The 17,722-nt window shown below is 38.6% G+C and overlaps 1 non-coding gene across 1 annotated transcript; it reads right to left on the reverse strand.

The window, feature by feature from the left end:
* Positions 1-377: 377 nt before the first annotated feature.
* Positions 378-520, reverse strand: LOC116904697. Its single transcript, XR_004388393.1, has one exon. It is a non-coding gene; the product is annotated as a small nucleolar RNA SNORA48 (small nucleolar RNA).
* Positions 521-17,722: the final 17,202 nt, after the last annotated feature.

A 17,722-nucleotide genomic window follows, 5' to 3' on the forward strand; every position in this document is an offset into this window, starting at 1 on the left:
AGTAGCTTAGGCCTCACTATGGGCCCAGGTGACAGGGCTGGCCACTCACAGCAGGCTACTCCTCTCTACTCTGGACTCTGCTGCAGTCTTGTCTCTCTTCATAATGGTCATGCTTCTCTACTACCCCTGTTCTCCCATATGACCACCACATACTTGCATATTGTGGTAACTCCAGCTACAGCCTCAACACACAGCTAGTGGACCCCTGGGTGATATCTGCTATTCACCCACACTACAGTGCTTGGTGGCAAACAGGTATATACGACCCATCTGTGCTATGCACTGGAGGGCAGGTCTGTGGGTGGTAGGGCAGCAGGGTGGCCCACAGGTCTTGGTCTGTACTCCCTGTTCTGTGCTGATTTGACTTGATTTGATTTTTATGAATCCTAGGCATAAAGGATCTTTGGTCACCAAGTCAGGCATCAAGTTAGAATGAACAAAGGCCTGCCATCTCTTTTGCCCCTGACTTACATAAGAATACCATCACCAACAAGGTGTTTCTTTGCCAGTGCCAAGGGTTTCTCAATTCTTCATGAGGTCACAGTTATCCTGATACTTTCAGTAAATAAAAACCAAACAAAGAAAGAGAATAATTTATCAGTTTCCCTTATGACCTTAGATGCAAAAAATAGTCAATAAACTACTCGCAAACTGAATTCAAGATTACATCCAAATAAGTGATTTTTCACAATGATCATGGAGGCTTCACCACAGAGATGGAGGTATGGCTCCATATATAAAAATTAGTAAATGGAATATACTATATAAATGGTTCTCAAACTTTCTACTGCTGCAAGTTTTTAATACAATTCCTCATGATGTGATGAACCCCCAACCAAAAAATTATTTTCCTTGCTACTTCATGACTGTAATTTTGGTACTGCTATATTATAATACAAATATCTGTGTTTTCTGATGTTCTCAGGCTAACTCTATGAAAGGGTTCATTCAACCCCTAAAGGGGTTGTCAGCCACATATTGAGAACTGCTGTACTATATAAATAAACTGAAGGAAAAAACATGATCATCCTACTAGATTAAGAAAATGCCATGGACAGAGTCTACCATGATACAATACCTGGATTGATCAGAGATACAAGGTACACGCCTCAACATAATAAAGGCAGTTTACATTAAGAACATAGCCAACATCAACTTAAACAGAGATTCAAAATAATTCCGATTAAATTAGGAACAGACTAAGATTGTGCACTCTCTCCAGATTACTCAATATATTATTTTAAATCTAAGCTAGAACAGTAAGACAACTGAAGGAGAAAAAGGGGATACAAATTAGAAGAGAAGAAGTAAAGATACTTCAAAGATACATTATATGATGGTATACATAAGTGACCCTAAAAATTCTACCAGGTAACTCCTACAGCTGATAAACACTTGTAGTAAAGTAACAGGATACAAAATTAACACGAAAAAATTAGAAACTCTTCTATATAATGGACATATGGAGTAAGAAAAAAATTGGGGAAACAATACCCTTCAAAATAGTCTTAAATAATATGAAATACTTTAGGTAACTCTAAATAAGCAAGTGAAAAATTTATATGACAAAACCTTTAAGTCTTTGAAGAAAGAAATTGAAGAAAATGTCAGAAGATGGAAGGTTCTCCCATGCTCATCAATTGGTAGGTTTAATATAGTAAAACTGAGCATCCTACCAAAATCAATATCTAGCTTTAATGCAATTCCCAGCAAAATTTTAACACAATTTTTCATAGACATTGAAAGGATAATTTTCAGCATCATATGGGAACACACACACACACACACACACACACACACACACACACAGAGAGAGAGAAAGAGAAAGAGAGAGAGAGAGAGAGAGAGAGAGAGAGAGAGAGAGCTAAATGCCACTGAATTAATTAGAAAGAAGGAAAAGCAAACTATTGAAAGTATCAACACCTCAAATCAATAGAACTGTACAGACCCATCCTGGTAAAAACAGCTTGGTATTGGCACAAAAGCAGACATATTGATCTATGGAATAGAACTAAAGTTGCAGAAATAAATCCACAGTTCTATAGAAAGCTGATTTTTTTTTTAAATAAAGAAACCAGAAATACACACCAGTAAAAGCATCTTCAACAAATGGACTGGTCGAATTGGTAGTAGCCCAACAGTGACTAGTGCAACTCGAGGCACATTTCAGAAGAAGGAGCCCATGTCTAATACTGACTGAATTGTCAAGAACCAGAGGCAGGTAATAAAAGGTCCAGAGATGTGAGAAAGAACCAAATATGACTGGAAGAAAAAGGAATCAATGAAATTACTCATAAGGATACTCTGTCTGCTGTATTCATAGCCGAGTGCCCAATTGTCATCAGCAAGGCATCATCCAGCAAGTGATGTGAAAAGATGCAAACACTAATTGGAGGCAGAAGAACCCTGCAGAAGAGGGCAAGGAAGAACTGTAGAAGCCAGAAGGGTAGAGGACACCAGGAGAACACTGCCCACAGAATCAACTAAGCAGGCTTCACGGGAGATCACAAAGACTGAAGCAACAAAGATGGTTCCCATATTGGTCTGAGATATGCCCTCTGCATATACCTTGTGGTTGTATAGTTTGGTATTTTCGTGGATTTCACAACACTGGGATTGGGTAGAGGTGCCTCTGACTCTTTCCTGTGTCTGCCACCTTTCCCTCCTACTGGGTTGCCTTGTCCAGCCTAGATGTGAGGGGTTATGTCCAGTTTTATTGTGCCTTGTTTAGCCATGTCTAGCGGATATCCCTAGAAATCATGCTCTGGTTTTTATTTGTTTCTTTAGTTGGTTGGTTTTTTTTGATTGGTCTTTTGTTGTTGCATTTTCTGGAAACAAAATAGAGTGAGTAGATCTAGGATAGAGAGTATGGGGAAGGACTGTGAGGAGCAGTGGGAGGGGAGACTGTGATGGAGATGTAATGTATTAAAGAAGAATTAAAGAAAAAGACAACTGCTGAAGGTATCGCCATCCAGAATCAGACCCATCCTAATAAAACCAGCATGGTACTGGCACGGAAACAGACATGCTGATCAATGTAATAGAACTGAAGGTACAGAAATAAGTCTACAAGCCTATCAACTGATTCTTTTTTAAATAAAGAAACCAGAAATACACACCAGAGAAAAGACAGCAGCTTCAACAAATGGTACTGATCAAATTGAATAGCAGAATGTAGAAGAATATAAATAGGCACTTGCCACCCTCCCCAAAATTCAACGTCAAATAAATCTGCAACCTCAACATAAAGGAAGATTCACTGAATATGGAAAGATAGTACAGCATAGTCTTGAACTCATTGGCACAGAAGAAGATTTTATGAACAGAACCCCATTAGCACAGGAACTAGGAACAATTAATAAATGGCACCTCATAAAACAAAAAGTTATTTATAGCAATGAATTTTGGACAAAGATATGGCCTACAAAATGGGACATATTTTTTTTTACCAAATCCACATTCAAAAGATAGCTAATACTCAAAATATACAAAGAATTAAACACTCAAAATATATAAAGAATTTAAGTAATTGGACATCAAGAAATCAATAACCTATTTTAAATATGAATTGCAGATCTAAATAGAGAAGTCTCAAAAGGGGAACCCAGAGCCTGTGGAACAACTAAAGAAATGTTCAGCATCCTTAATCATCAGGGAAATGTACACCAAAACAACTTATACCAATGAGAATGGCCAAGATCAATAAAACAAATGACATCTCATGCTAGCAAGGATACGGTATAATGGAACACTCATCCACTGCTAGTGAGAGTACAAACTGGTACAGCCACTATGGAAATCAGTATAAGGGTTTCTCAGGAAGATGCAAATCAATTTACCTAAAGGTAAAGTTGTATCAATTTTGAGCATATACCCAAAGGATGTTTCATCTTGCTACACTGGATTCAGACACTGGATCAGCCATGTTTATGGCTGTTCTATCCATAGAAGCCAGAAGTTGGAAACAACCTTTATGTCCATTGGTAGATGAATAGATAAGGAAAATGTGGTAATATTTAAGAGCAGAATATTACTGATGTTAAAAAATGAAACTCAAGATGGATGATCAAAATGCGAATGCTTCACTCCTTCTTTAACAGGGGAACAAGAATACCCTTGGCAGGGAATAGGGAGGCAAAGATTAAAACAGAGGCAGAAGGAACACCCATTCAGAGCCTGCCCCACATGTGGCCCATACATATACAGCCGACCAATTAGACAAGATGGATGAAGCAAAGAAGTGCAGGCTGACAGGAACCGGATGTAGATCTCTCCTGAGACACAGTCAGAATACAGCAAATACGTAGGCAAATGCCAGCAGCAAACCACTGAACTGAGAACGGGACCCCCGTTGAAGGAATCAGAGAAAGGACTGAAAGAGCTTGAAGGGGCTTGAGACCCCATATGAACAACAATGCCAACCAACCAGAGCTTCCAGGGACTAAGCCACTACCCAAAGACTATATACATGGACTGACCCTGGGCTCCAACCTCATAGGTAGCATTGAATAGCCTAGTAAGAGCACCAGTGGAAGGGGAAGCCCTTGGTCCTACTAAGACTGAACCCCCAGTGAACGTGATTGTTGGGGGGAGGGTGGTAATGGGTGGAGGATGGGGAGGGGAACACCCATATAGAAGGGGAATGGGAGGGGTTAGGGGGATGTTGGCCCTGAAACCGGGAAAGGGAATAACAATCGAAATGTAGATAAGAAATACTCGATAAAGAAAAAAAAAAGAACAAAAATACCAATAAACCATGGCTCCCAGGTACTAAACCACCATCCAAAGAGTATACATGGACAGAAAGAGTATCCATGGCTCCAGCTGCATATGTAGCAGAGGATGGCCTTGATGGGCACCAATGAGAGAAGAAGCCCTTGGTCCTGTCAAGGCTGGATCCCTGAGTATAGGGGAATGTCAGGGTGGTTGGGTGGGGGAACATCCTCATAGAAGAAGGGGGAGAGGTATGGAATAGAGAGTTTATGAGCATGAAACCAGGAAACAGGATAATATTTGAAATGTAAATAAAAATATCCAATAAAAATAAAAAATGAAAAAACAAAAAAAAATGAAATGTGTAGGTAAATGGGTACAACAACAGCAACAACAACAATAACAAAAACCATGCTGAGTGATGTAAAGCAGACCCAGAAAGATAAATATGCTATGTATTTTCATATATTTGAATATTAGCTGTTGAATTCATTGGTAAGCAAGCTACAATCCTTATAGCCATGGAGGTCAAGAGGAGAGTAGGTGAATAGTGGGGAGAACTGGATCTCTCTAGGAAGGAGAAATAGATTAGATAACTTATGGATAGATAAATGGGAAGTTGAAACTGGAGGATCAAATAGAAGAGGGAAGGAAGAGGAGCAAGAGATAAAATATTAGTCGGGGCAGTTGAAAGTAAGGCTCATCTGAGGAGCTGTATAGAGAACTAATACAGCGGACACTTCTATAATATATGCATATGTGATGGTGGTCTAAACAAAGCTGCCAAATAGCGAGGGGGACAGCACCTCAACCGAACACCTCTCGTCACTGCCTCAACCAAACACCTCTTGTCACTAAATTTTCTGTTTAAAATGCTGTTTTCTAAGTCCTGTAATAATTCTAAATTAAGATGTCTTCTTGTTTGGAGTTAAAGCTGATCGTATTTTGAACATTATCACCTTACAGATGGAACGATCAAAATTACTTTCCTACTTCATAGGTTATCCCTTCATTTACTCACCCTTTCCTTCCACATGTTATATGTGAATTAAATGTGTGAAAGACATGTCTGTCTTATGAGAAGTCATTAGTCTAGTATTTTATCTTAATTTAATGTTGTTTATGAATATGCAGGAGCTGGAGATGTGGCTTAGAGGTTAAGAGCACACTGACTTTTTCCAGAGGACCAGGCTCCACTTCCTAGCACCCACAGAACAGTTCACAGCTGTCTGTAATTCAGTTCCAGGAAACAGGCATCATCACACACTCATATATGCAGGGAAAACACCAACATACATCAAATAAAATAAAATAAATAAAGTGCGTTGCTGAGAGTGAGATGTGAGGTTTCAAGAGCGCACACCATTGTAGGTTCTCTTCATCTGCCTTGTGTTTGTGGATCAGAGGGATGCTCTGTCAGCGCCTGTACCGAGAATCGGGTGAAAGCCTGTGGGATTAAAGAAACACACACACAGGTTATTCTGTCAAGCCAGAAGAGGAAGGGCCTCCTGTAACTTTATTCACCAAACTATATACCCCAAGTATACCAGGTAGAAAATATCTGAGAAGCACAGTGGGAAACCCTGACTTGGTTAACAAAAGACCGACTAGGTGACCTGAATAAACTAGGGAAATATCCAGGAAGACCAGCCTAAATCTTAAAGACAAAAGGCAGGAAAGAATTGACCACCACCCAGGTGTGTGGTACCAGGCCAGACTGCTCCTTTGTTAGGAACAAAAGTCTTCCACATGCATCAGCAGGGCTCAGCAGGGGTCAAATCCTGCAAGAGACCCAGAAGGGTCTTGTTCCGGCTGAAAGCATTCCTTGATTGTTATCTTCTTGTGCCGTAAATTCTTGGGAGAGGCTTTTGTCCAACAATCTCAAGACTTTATGGCAGTCATCTTAATTGTGGCCATACAGTCACAAAGCTGCCAGGCCCAAATCCAATACGGCTCCCTACAATGCTCTCTACTACTGTTCAAGCACCAGGTCTGCCTGCTATAATATGTCCTGCTATGACCACCAACCATGGCCTCTGTTTTACCATGAGCCCCCAAATTATTTCTTTTTACCAGTTGCCTTGGTTGTGCTGTTTTTGTCTCTGCACTAGAAATGTAACTAAAATGTGTGTTACTTACTAGTTAAAAAGGAATATATAGTTAATAAATGAATAAAAGAACAATTCACAAACAATTGGTATTTTTACCCATCTATAGGTTACATAATCTGCTTTACTTTTGTTCATTCGGTTTTTTAAATCGGTTTTAGCCATAGCTGGCTAAGTGCAAAGGGTAAACACTGACAAACAGCTACTTGGCAGTTACAGAAATGACAATGATTTAATAAAAGGAGAATCCTGATGACAGCACAACATAGAATGAGCTAGGATACTGTGGGAACACATAACTAAAGTCCATAATCCAGTGACGAGTGAAAAATCATCAGAGAAAGGATGTAGGAGTTTCCCAGGCAGTCTAGCTGGGTAGGCATACCTAATAATCTCTCTCTCCCTTTTCTCCACGAGTTTAAGAGAACTGCAATTCATATTTTCCATCAGTCCTGACTTTGACTTTGGTCCCCATTGCTTCAGTAATCTGTTTCCCTTGGGCCTCAAAGAAATGGTGTCCTCATGTATCAGTCAATCTTTTGTTCGATGACCGTGCATAGTTAGGAACTCTGTTTTTCCTAAGATCTTTTCCTCCTATGTTTGTAGCAAGTCACTTTTCTGGTACTCTATGCAACATATCTTATTCAGCTTACTTCAGTAGATCTGGAGTCTCTTAAAATTTATACTAATTATCATTTCTAGGCAATGATGCATTTCTAGGCAGTTCCATCTATATGTGTGTTTCCCATTCAAATGTGGCTATACATTTCAACGTCTAGTTCAAATTTCTTATCTGAGTTCCAGCATGAACAAAACACAATATATTACATGTGGGATGTTTCACAGACAACTGAAACCTAATGTTTCCAAAATTGAATGTAATCTTTCTTGTTTATAAACATGTTACATTTCCAGTAAGTGATACTATTATCCATCCTTCGCATAAGACATAAGCATAAATATTATCCTTAAAATATTCCTCTACTCCATTTACTACCTTCAATAATTCATCAACTTCTGCCTAGTTTACTTCTTACATCTTGAAGTATCTCCATTCAGTATTAACACCACCTATTTTTTTCTGGCCTGTACCTCTAACAGTATCATTTTTAAGCTGACCATTCCCTCTGCATTCTTGCTTCCTTCCTTCCTTACCTGCTCAGGTTGTACAGTAATGTTTTCCCCAAAGAGACAGATAGTCTCTTCAGCATCTTTCCAGAGAGAGAAGGTCTCTGCGGCAAGCAGTCAATGCTCTGCCAATGTAGCACCAAAACATCCATGGGCAATGTAAATGAATGAGTACAAGTGAGCTCCAACCACTTTCATTACCAAGGAGGTATCCGGCCAGAATTCGCCTATGAGATATGGCTTCGCAAGCTTCTCTAGGATACAGAATATATTGAGCGACTCTGTTGGCTAAAGACTTAAGTATTTACAAGCACTTTTACATAAGACATTATGGCTTTATTTCATGATTATTTTGTCACATGAATGAAGGGTCTTGTGCCTGAGCTTTATAGATTAAAAACAGAATCATGGTGTTTAAAGTTTGGACACAGTTGCTAAAAGTTATGTACACTATGTATTTCTTTTTCAAAGGATTGACTACATCATACTTTCGATTTTCCCCATTTGAAGAAAGTTTCTTAACTCTTAGAGATTCAGAAGAGACGCTGTGCGTGTTCTCTGTTGTAGGCCCAGTTTCTTGTGTATGAACTGGATACATGTCTCTAAAGTGAATGAATAAATTCACACATTCAAAAATAAGAAGTGAAAAATTATTGCTTGCTAGAAGAACTAAATATTCTAATGGTGCCACAAAGCTACTTAAAAATTTTTATTTTTTAAATATAAACTTTTAAAATACTTGGCACATTTTGTATGTGTGTGTATGTGTGTGTTTCTCTGTGTGAATGAATGCCATGTTTGTGCAGGTCGAACTGAACCTAAAAGTGGGTATCTGTTTCCTTGAAGCTTAAGTTATAGACAGTTGTGTGCTGCCAAACCAGTCCTCTGGATGAGTATGAAGTGTTCTTAAATGCTGACTTATCTCTCCAGCCTCCTACTAAAGTGTTTTGAACAGCAGGTTGTCAAAAAAAAAAAAAAAAAAAAGACTGACTTTGGAGAAAATTATATAGCAAATGTCAAATAATTGTTTGTCACTTATTCCTTTCCCTTGAAATGTTATCTATAGCCTCTTTGTCTACATATTTTTGAATTATTCTAAGTATTCAAATTTCCTGATACTTTCTCAAAACTTATAATGTTATTGTTATTTTTCTTGTGTATGCATGCACACATGTTTGTACCATTATTTATATTTGGGAGAAGTGAGCTCAGGTTAAATATTCTGGTTTGAATACCAGATGCCTTTTATATTCCTCAACTACATGAGAGTTAAGACTGTCAAAAGAATCCCACGTAAGAATTTCATTTTGTACATTAAACATTATAGATTTTGTTAATCATCACCATTCTATCAGTTTCCAGTGTTTCAACAATTACTTGGCATGGGAAGTGGGCATTATATTAGGACTGGAGATTAGTTTTGCTTTTTACTCAGCTAGAGGTGATGTGCAATGCCACACTCAGAAAGCCAGAGGATTGATGGATACACTGGGTATCAGCTGAATCCCTGGCTTATTAGGCTGACTCTGGAATGAACCCTGTGAAAACACTTCTAGACTTCTAAAACTAAACAGACAAATATGTCTTGGTCATTTTAAGGGAATAACAACATCAGCTTACAACTGAATTACTTTTTTATCTAAAGCAGAAAGATTATTCTTTATGCTAGCTGGGCTGGTGGGGGGCTGCGAGCTAGACATATCGCTTACAGGCAGACAGATGGGCAAAAGAGCACAAATAAATAATGAGGGTAGCAAAATTCTGACTTCTTCCGTACCTGCCTGACCCGAGACAAGACCAAGCAGGCTTATTCTCCCACCAGGGCCTCCTAGTTAATTGATACAGTCTTGTCAGACTGTTTATGGTCAGGCCAGTAAAGTTACACCTAAATTTATAGGCTCTGAGTCCTTTTGTCTAGGTTTCAAGCAGAGGGGAGGACCCATAAAGAGAAGCAAAAAGGTTCATATAACATTTGTATAACAAAGAGATTTGCCCGCCACTTAGATCTGCAGGAAGGTTTTTCTCTCTGTGTGATTTGGTGTGCGTGTGTGTGTGTATGTGTGTGTGTGTGTGTGTATGTGTGTGTGTGTGTGTGTGTTTGCATGTTTGTGTGTCTTGCTCTGTGTGTGTACTCACATGTGTGTTCCTTGCACCATGTGTCTCTGTGTTCACATGTTTGTCTTGCTCTGTGTGTGTACTCACATGTGTGTGTGCCTTGCTCCATGTGTCTCTGCGTTCACATGTGCATACCTTGCTGAATGTGTGTGTGTGTGTGATTGTGTGTGTGTGTGTATGTTTAATAAAATCATACTTCATCTTTAAAAGTCTTGTTAGCCATTGCTGTCTGCCTGTGCCTAAGATTTTCCAGCCTTTTCCAGCCTTTCAATTATTTAACTGACACAGATAATGAACACCTGTGTCATTGTCTCAACCTTTGATTCAGACAAGTTTCACTTAGAATTAAGAAGCCTTTGCTTCACAATTTTCATGTATCTATGTCCTCAATATTCTGCTTTAGAAAGAGAGGGGAGAGGGAGAGGGAGAGGGAGAAGGAGTTGTTTTAGAAAGAGATGAGGGAGGAGAGAGGGAGAGAGAGAGAGGAAAGAAGAAGAAACATTTATGCATTTTTTCACATATGCAATTCCTGATCGGGGTAACCAGCATAGGAAAGCTGGGCTGGTCAACATTGGCACTCTAAAATACGAATGACATATTGTGGTGGCTAATTTTGGTTACCAGTGTGACTACATCTGGAATCCACTAAAACCTAAACACTGGGCACATCTGTGAGAGAATTTACCTGATTAGACGATTTAAGATGAGAAGTTCTATGCTAAGTCTAGGCTACACCTTCTAGTAACGACCTATGCACAGGGACATGGGAGAAGGAAGCTTTTGCTTTCTGCCTGCTTGTTCTCACTCTCATAGATTAGTAAATCTGTTCTGCAATTGAGGCATTTCTTTGCTGGTAGTACCATACTTCTCTAGGATTCCAGTGTAGACTGAAGACCAATTGAGGCAGACTACAGAATCTTAAGATTTGAGATATTTGCGATTTATATGTAATAAAAGGGAGATGCAGTGAATTTGCCCAAAATCTACCTGTGCAAAGCCGTGAACCTAAAATCCTGATCACAGACACCCTATTTCTAGAACCTGTGGTAAAATTCAATGACTTTTTTTTTTTACAATATTTATTTTTATTTTATTGATACTTTTTCTAGTGTGAGGTCACACTCTGAACTGTTCGGAAGCTCCATTAGTTCCAAACATGAAATGTACATGATCACTACAACTTCATGAAAACTTAGATTTTATTGCAAACAGACTTTGGGATGTGCTCTTTCCCCCCTTATGCTGTGCTGCTTCCCTTGTACATGTAGGTTCTTTCTCCCACAAGACACCAAGGACTGTGTCTGAACCAGTGCATATAAGAGAATGTATTTAGAGGCTGAGATAAATTGAATGAGTATTTTAAAATTCTTTTAAGGTAGGAGATTTTTAATTATTTTTAATATTCATAAGCTTTCTGTTTCTTGGTCACCAAAGATTTTATGGAACTTCAAAGACTTCTGTACATTTCAAACTCAGAAATTTTTGAAGAACATTTTGATTGCTATTCATCTATAATTTGAAAACCAGAAATTCCAGATAGGATAAATTAGGAGTTTTTGGATGTATTTATTCTTTGACATGTATATGAATATGCATATATTATATATTATATGTAATTTATCTCCTTATCTCCTTTCACTGCTTCCTCTATCATATATTTTTCTTTTACTTTTGTGTCCCACTACCTTTAACCAGGGCCACCTACTTGGAGGAGGTACAAATCTGTTCACTGAAGCACAAGAACTTCAGTGGTTATATACCATAAAAGACAATGGCTCTCCTTTCCCAGAAGCCATCAATTACTAATAGCTTTGTGGGGAAGAGTGTGGCTTTATGAGCTCCTGCTCTATCCACAATTGAATGTGATAGTTTCACTTTTGTATATGTCCTGTGTGGCTGACTCCATCTGCTGTGAATTCATGACTGCAATATCTATCAATGGCGAGGCTACAGCGTTTCAATGCCTTCTCTGCCAATGCCAGGCTCTTAGCTTCTTTTTGTTCCCTCTTCTGCATGTTTCCTGACACATGGAAGCCATATTGGAGGTATTTTGTTGAAGGCCATGAACTTAAATTCACTAATTCTCAGAACGTAGATGAGTCATGTATTTCTCCATTAGCTATTAGTTATTATTCCATGACAAAAAAGGGGAGCTGGGGGGGTAGCACCAAGCTATGGATTTAGACACAAATACTCAGGAGACATTTTGATATATCCATTAGGCCAGAAATAAAAAAATAATAAATTAGAATCAGTAGATTTATTTCTAAAGCCCATGACTAGCCATGGGCCTCTGAACACGTTTAGAGTACCAAGCATAAACACAGGTCGGAATTGGGGCCTTCAGATTCCATCCATTACAGTCATACAGTTATTCTACCCGTGGGGACATCTTGATATCATCAGAATCATATTATAAAAGACTCAGATCTCAATAAGTTCTTTCATGACTTTTCCTTACTAACTATATGCATTGCAAACTTTCATCACTATGAATGTTAGACAGCAAAGAAGTTTCTAGACCAGTTACAGTATGATATCTCTGAGTAAGGTCCTCATAGTATGCATGATGTCTTCAACAATCTAATCTCTGGTGGACAACAGAAAACAATATCAATAGATTACATTGCTTTGAAAGCTCTGACGTCTTCTGGATAAATAACTCATAGTGAGATATTCCATACCTATCACTGGGCTTTATCTTTAATTACCCATGGCTTCTGGTTTTAGCTTTATCCAGTCAGACAAGATACCTAAATTCAAAGTTATCTTAATTAACATTCTTATAGCATTTCTAATCAGCTTTTAAAACAGCGCCAATTTTAGTTAACTCTCTCTCACATCTCTACGTACTTCCAACCTTATTTGAACAATGTCTTCTCAGTGTTCCTCCCCTTTGCCTTGTAGAACCTCACTTGGCGTTCTACTACCTATACTTTCCTTAATGCTTCTTCTGGCCATCATGTCCCCTCTAATGACTTGTAGCTTCCTGGTCTGCTGTCACTCTAATTTAAATACAAAATTTCAAAACTCAGAACTATGTATCATACATGTGAGGAACACAGTTGAAAATATTTTTAATTGCTTAGAAAAATATAAGCTAGGTGTTTGTCATTAGGCAATTTGGTGCGATCTAGCTCGGCTTTTAAAGCAACTGCCATAACCAGGTCACCCAGAAATTCAGATATAGCCAAACACAATATAGGCCTGGATATGCTAGTGAACTAACCCCAAGGTGGTGTTGTTATGCTTGTGAACCATCCCCAAGATATGATCACTGTTAGCACAAAAGTACTGCCTAGTGAAAGGATACATTTGGAACACTGGGAATGATTTCTAGATCACAAAGCTTTTGCTTCTCTAGCATCTTGTGCTGATATCCTTTCGCTACAGGACTTGAGATTCTGTTTGGCCCTACTCCAGTAACAGTTGACTTTGAGCACTGTTGCAAGTTTTGCACATGTCCGCCAGCCCAGTGTTCTCAAGGACCTCTTTACTGTCATCTTCTCTCCCTGCTACAGCTGAAGGACTTCAGGTTGGATTTTTGTGGAGCCAGCAAGCTTCCAAATCGCCCTCGCTGGAGGGATTATGCACTGGAACCCCTTTGAGTATTCTCTGCCCAATCAACTCTTCCCCACATGATGAGATGTCTTTTTGACTTTTGTATTAGCATAGTACAATAGGGAATGCTTGTTTGAATAACCTGAGCATATTTGAAATAAACAACTTTTGTCAACATTCAAATTGCCTAACACCTCACAGCCCAGAGCTGTGTTCTCCACACACACATGACAAATAATATGTAGCATTCGACATTGGGAGTTTGAATTACCTAAATAATATAATATTTTCCAGATCCATTCATTTTTCTACAAAGTTCATGATTAGAATTTTCTTTATAGATGAATAAAATCCCACTGTTTATGTGTGCCACATTTTTCTTCTCCTTTGACATAGTTGTAACCTTCATTTATTTGATAGGTAAGGATATTGAACAGTTTTTTTTCTTTCTCTTCTGTTCTTTTAAAGCTAGTTTTATTTTAATAACTGATCCATGTGAGGCCACAGCTAGACCACTGTGTACAGACACGAGGCTAGCCTTATTTCTTAGTCTCTTCATCATAGGATATATTCTGAATGATCTCTCCCTTCTTGCTCTGGAGGCATTCCTCCTTATGCTTTCGTGCTTCCTTAGTCTTAGATCTGTGAGCCTTGGCCAGTGGCTTCTTGCAGTTTATTGATGTGCTACATGAGAAACTCCTCATTTTTTCCTTTTGACATTCAGGTACAGGTTGTGATACATATGGTGGCCAATCTTCTTAGATTCTCGGTATCTCTTGAGAAGATGGTACAAGATTCTCATCCAGATAACCTTCTCTGGCGTCGGAGAGTAGGCAGTTTCCCTATGCCCATATACCTGTCCTTTCAGCGAGCCATGTTTTCCCAGCATCGAAGCCAGGAATGGACAGTAACAGGATTCCAGATGATCTGCCCATCTGCTGAGTTGACATTGGAGATTTCATTGGTCTCATTAGGGGCCAACCAGAACTTCATTTACCACAGCAGAGGACACAAGAGGGAAGCCTCTTCTGTAGCCTGAGTATAGTCATGGCTTGTTGAACACTTTTTCAAGTGTTTAAGGGCCCATTACTATTTCTTCTTTTGAGAATTATCTACTTGCTTCCATAGTTCATTTTTAAAATTGAGTTATTTGCTTTCATGATGCCTTTGTTTTTTGAATTCTTTGTATATTACAGTCCCAAGTTGTCAGATGTACATTCTTTGGCCTGCCTCTTCCTTTGGGTAATAGTGCTCTTTGCTGTACAAAAACCTTTTAGTTTCATGATATCAAAACTGCTGAATTTTGGGTTAATTTCTGGCATGAATAGAATCTTACTCATACAGCCCTTATCTTTTCTTATAAGTACATTTTATTTACATTATATCTTACTTTGATACTAAATGTTTCAGAGTGTCAGGTCTAACACTGAAGTTATTAATGTCTCACACTACAAAGATATTATTTTTCCAAAATGGGAGACAATTTCCCCTTAAATTAAATATACTGTTATTGTTGGGAGACAAGAGAACAGATTTGGAGTTGACTAGCCGCTGGTCATTATATCAATCCAAATTCAGTATTCTAGAGTGTCTCTTTTCTATTGTACTGGGCATTGCAAAAAAGAACAATTCAGTTTTGAAAAAAGATAACAAGGAGATTGAGGACAGGCAGTATGGGTAGGAGGAAAGGAAAACATGGTGACAAAGATCTGAGGAAGGGAGGTAAAATGAGATCTAAGAAACCCTAGATGATACATATACAGGATACTAGCTGCTGAAGGTCAACTTTATAGTGATATTATGGTTTCAGTCAAAACTCTCCTACCATCTAACCAACCATTACATCTGACCGACTGTCATAAATCTATATGTAGATCTGACCTCGTTTCCTGACTCTGAACAAATAATTCCACTTGATAGTTAATCTAATTTGAAGCCACATTTGTGTTCTTGTCTCTTCTGGTTTGTGTGTGTGTGTGTGTGTGTGTGTGTGTGTGTGTGTGTGTGTGTGTGTGCATGTGTGGGTATACGTGTGTGTGTACTGGAAATCAATAGAGTTAGCTCACTTACAAAAATTTCATTAATCAAGACACTGCTGATTCATATTTGTGAATTTTGCTAGCCAGACTACTTACCTGATCTTTATAAAATCATAGAGCTCAGTAGTAAAGGGGGTGATCCTTTTCAACCCTTTTATAATTCACTAAAGAAAATGACATTTGTTCATAGAATGTTACACTAGAGTCCAGTTTTCCTGACTTTTATTCTCAATTCTCTGGGCAATTCTGAACTATCTATATTTATTCCATTACCTTCTTTCATTCTCTACACTTTAATTCCAAAGAACAGGAGGGGTCGGTTGGCCAAACTTTCAAACCAAAAAAATCTCCTACTTCATATTATTAGTAAAACATCCTTCATGATTCTGTATCTGCATTGTGCTTGAATAACATTTGAAACTGACAATTTTTAACATCCATGTTCTTATAAGTTTTGAAAATACTTTTTGTCGTAATATTATGTGATAAATAGCTCATCTATATAATTAAAATGTTTATTTATTTCTTGGTGAATGCATTTTCCTGTTTAACAATGTAAATTTATTTTGTTTAAAAGCCTATGTGCTTATAAATGAAAGTAACACATGGTTATTATCTTATTTCTTCTCCATAGGTTGCTGTAAAACATTATTCAATTTTAGGCTTTCAGGTTCATATAAGAAAGCAAATTCTCAATGGAATTTTTATTACTGTGCATGTAATAGTAAGTTATTAAAATAGGTTTTGAATGTTCTCAGATAGCTAGATCTAGCAGCACTTCCAAAGCTGAGTAATAACATTTTTTTTAGCATTAAAACCTCACTGATGAGTGAATATGAGGACAAAAACCTCAGAATTCCCACAATACTCATAGAACATATGAAGCTCGAGAAGAAGGGAGACCAAAGTATGCATGCTTCAGTACTATTTAGAAGCGGGAACGAAATAATCACAGGAGATAGAGTGTGGGAGGAACTTGGGATGAAGAGAGGAGGGCAAGGAGAAAAAAAAGGCAACACAGCAGGATCATGTATGGCAGGGGACAGAGATGATATACAGAGCGTCAGGAAATTGAACATAGGTGTGTAGCAATGGGGGATGTGGAACTGCAGTTAGCCACCAGAATGTCTGAATTCCAGGAAAGCAAGATGCTCTCAGGACCCGACAGGCATGACATTAGCGGAAATACCCAACAAACGGGAGAGAGAACCTGTGAAGACCATATCTAGATGTTAGGATAGGGCCAACCACCCATCTCAAAAATAATAATCCAGAATTGCTACTGTCTAAAGGATATACAGGGACAAAGAATGGAACAGAGACTGAAAGGATGGCCATCCAGAGACTGTCCCACTTGGGTATCCATCCCATATGCAGCCACCAAACCCAGACACTATTGCTGATGCCAAGAAGTGCTTGCTGACAGGAGCCTGGTCAATATGGATGTGGATGTTTGCTGCTAACCATTGGACAGGGCACTGGGATCCCAAAGGAGGAATTAGAGGAAGGAATGAAGGAGCTGAGGGGTTTGCAACCCCATAGGAAGAAAAATATCAACAACCATATCCCCCAGAGCTCCCAGCAACTAAACTACCAACCAAAGAGTACACATGAAGGGACCCATGGCTCCAGCTGCATATGTAGAAGAAGATGGCCTTATCTGGCATCAATGGGAGGGAGGCTCTTAGACATGTGAAAGCTTGATGCCCCAGGGTAGGGGAATGTTAGGGTGGTGAGGCATGAGGTGGAGTGGGTGGGGGGAGCACCCTCATAGAAGCAAGAGGAAAGAGAATGGGATAGGAGGTTTGCAGAGGGGAACCAACAAAGTAGATAAAAATTTGAAATATAAATAAATTAAATAACCGATAAAAATGTAAAACAGTAACTAAAATATTTTGAGGCTGGAGAGATTGCTTGGTAGTTAAGACTGTTCTAGAGGTCTTGAGTTCAATCCTCAACAATCACCCAGTGGCAAATAGTCATCTATAGTATGATCTGATGCTCTCTTTTGGCATATAGGTGTACATGTAGATAAAGCACTCATATACATACTATAAA

This window comes from Rattus rattus, chromosome 6, assembly GCF_011064425.1.
Source record: "Rattus rattus isolate New Zealand chromosome 6, Rrattus_CSIRO_v1, whole genome shotgun sequence".
Lineage (NCBI taxonomy): Eukaryota > Metazoa > Chordata > Mammalia > Rodentia > Muridae > Rattus > Rattus rattus.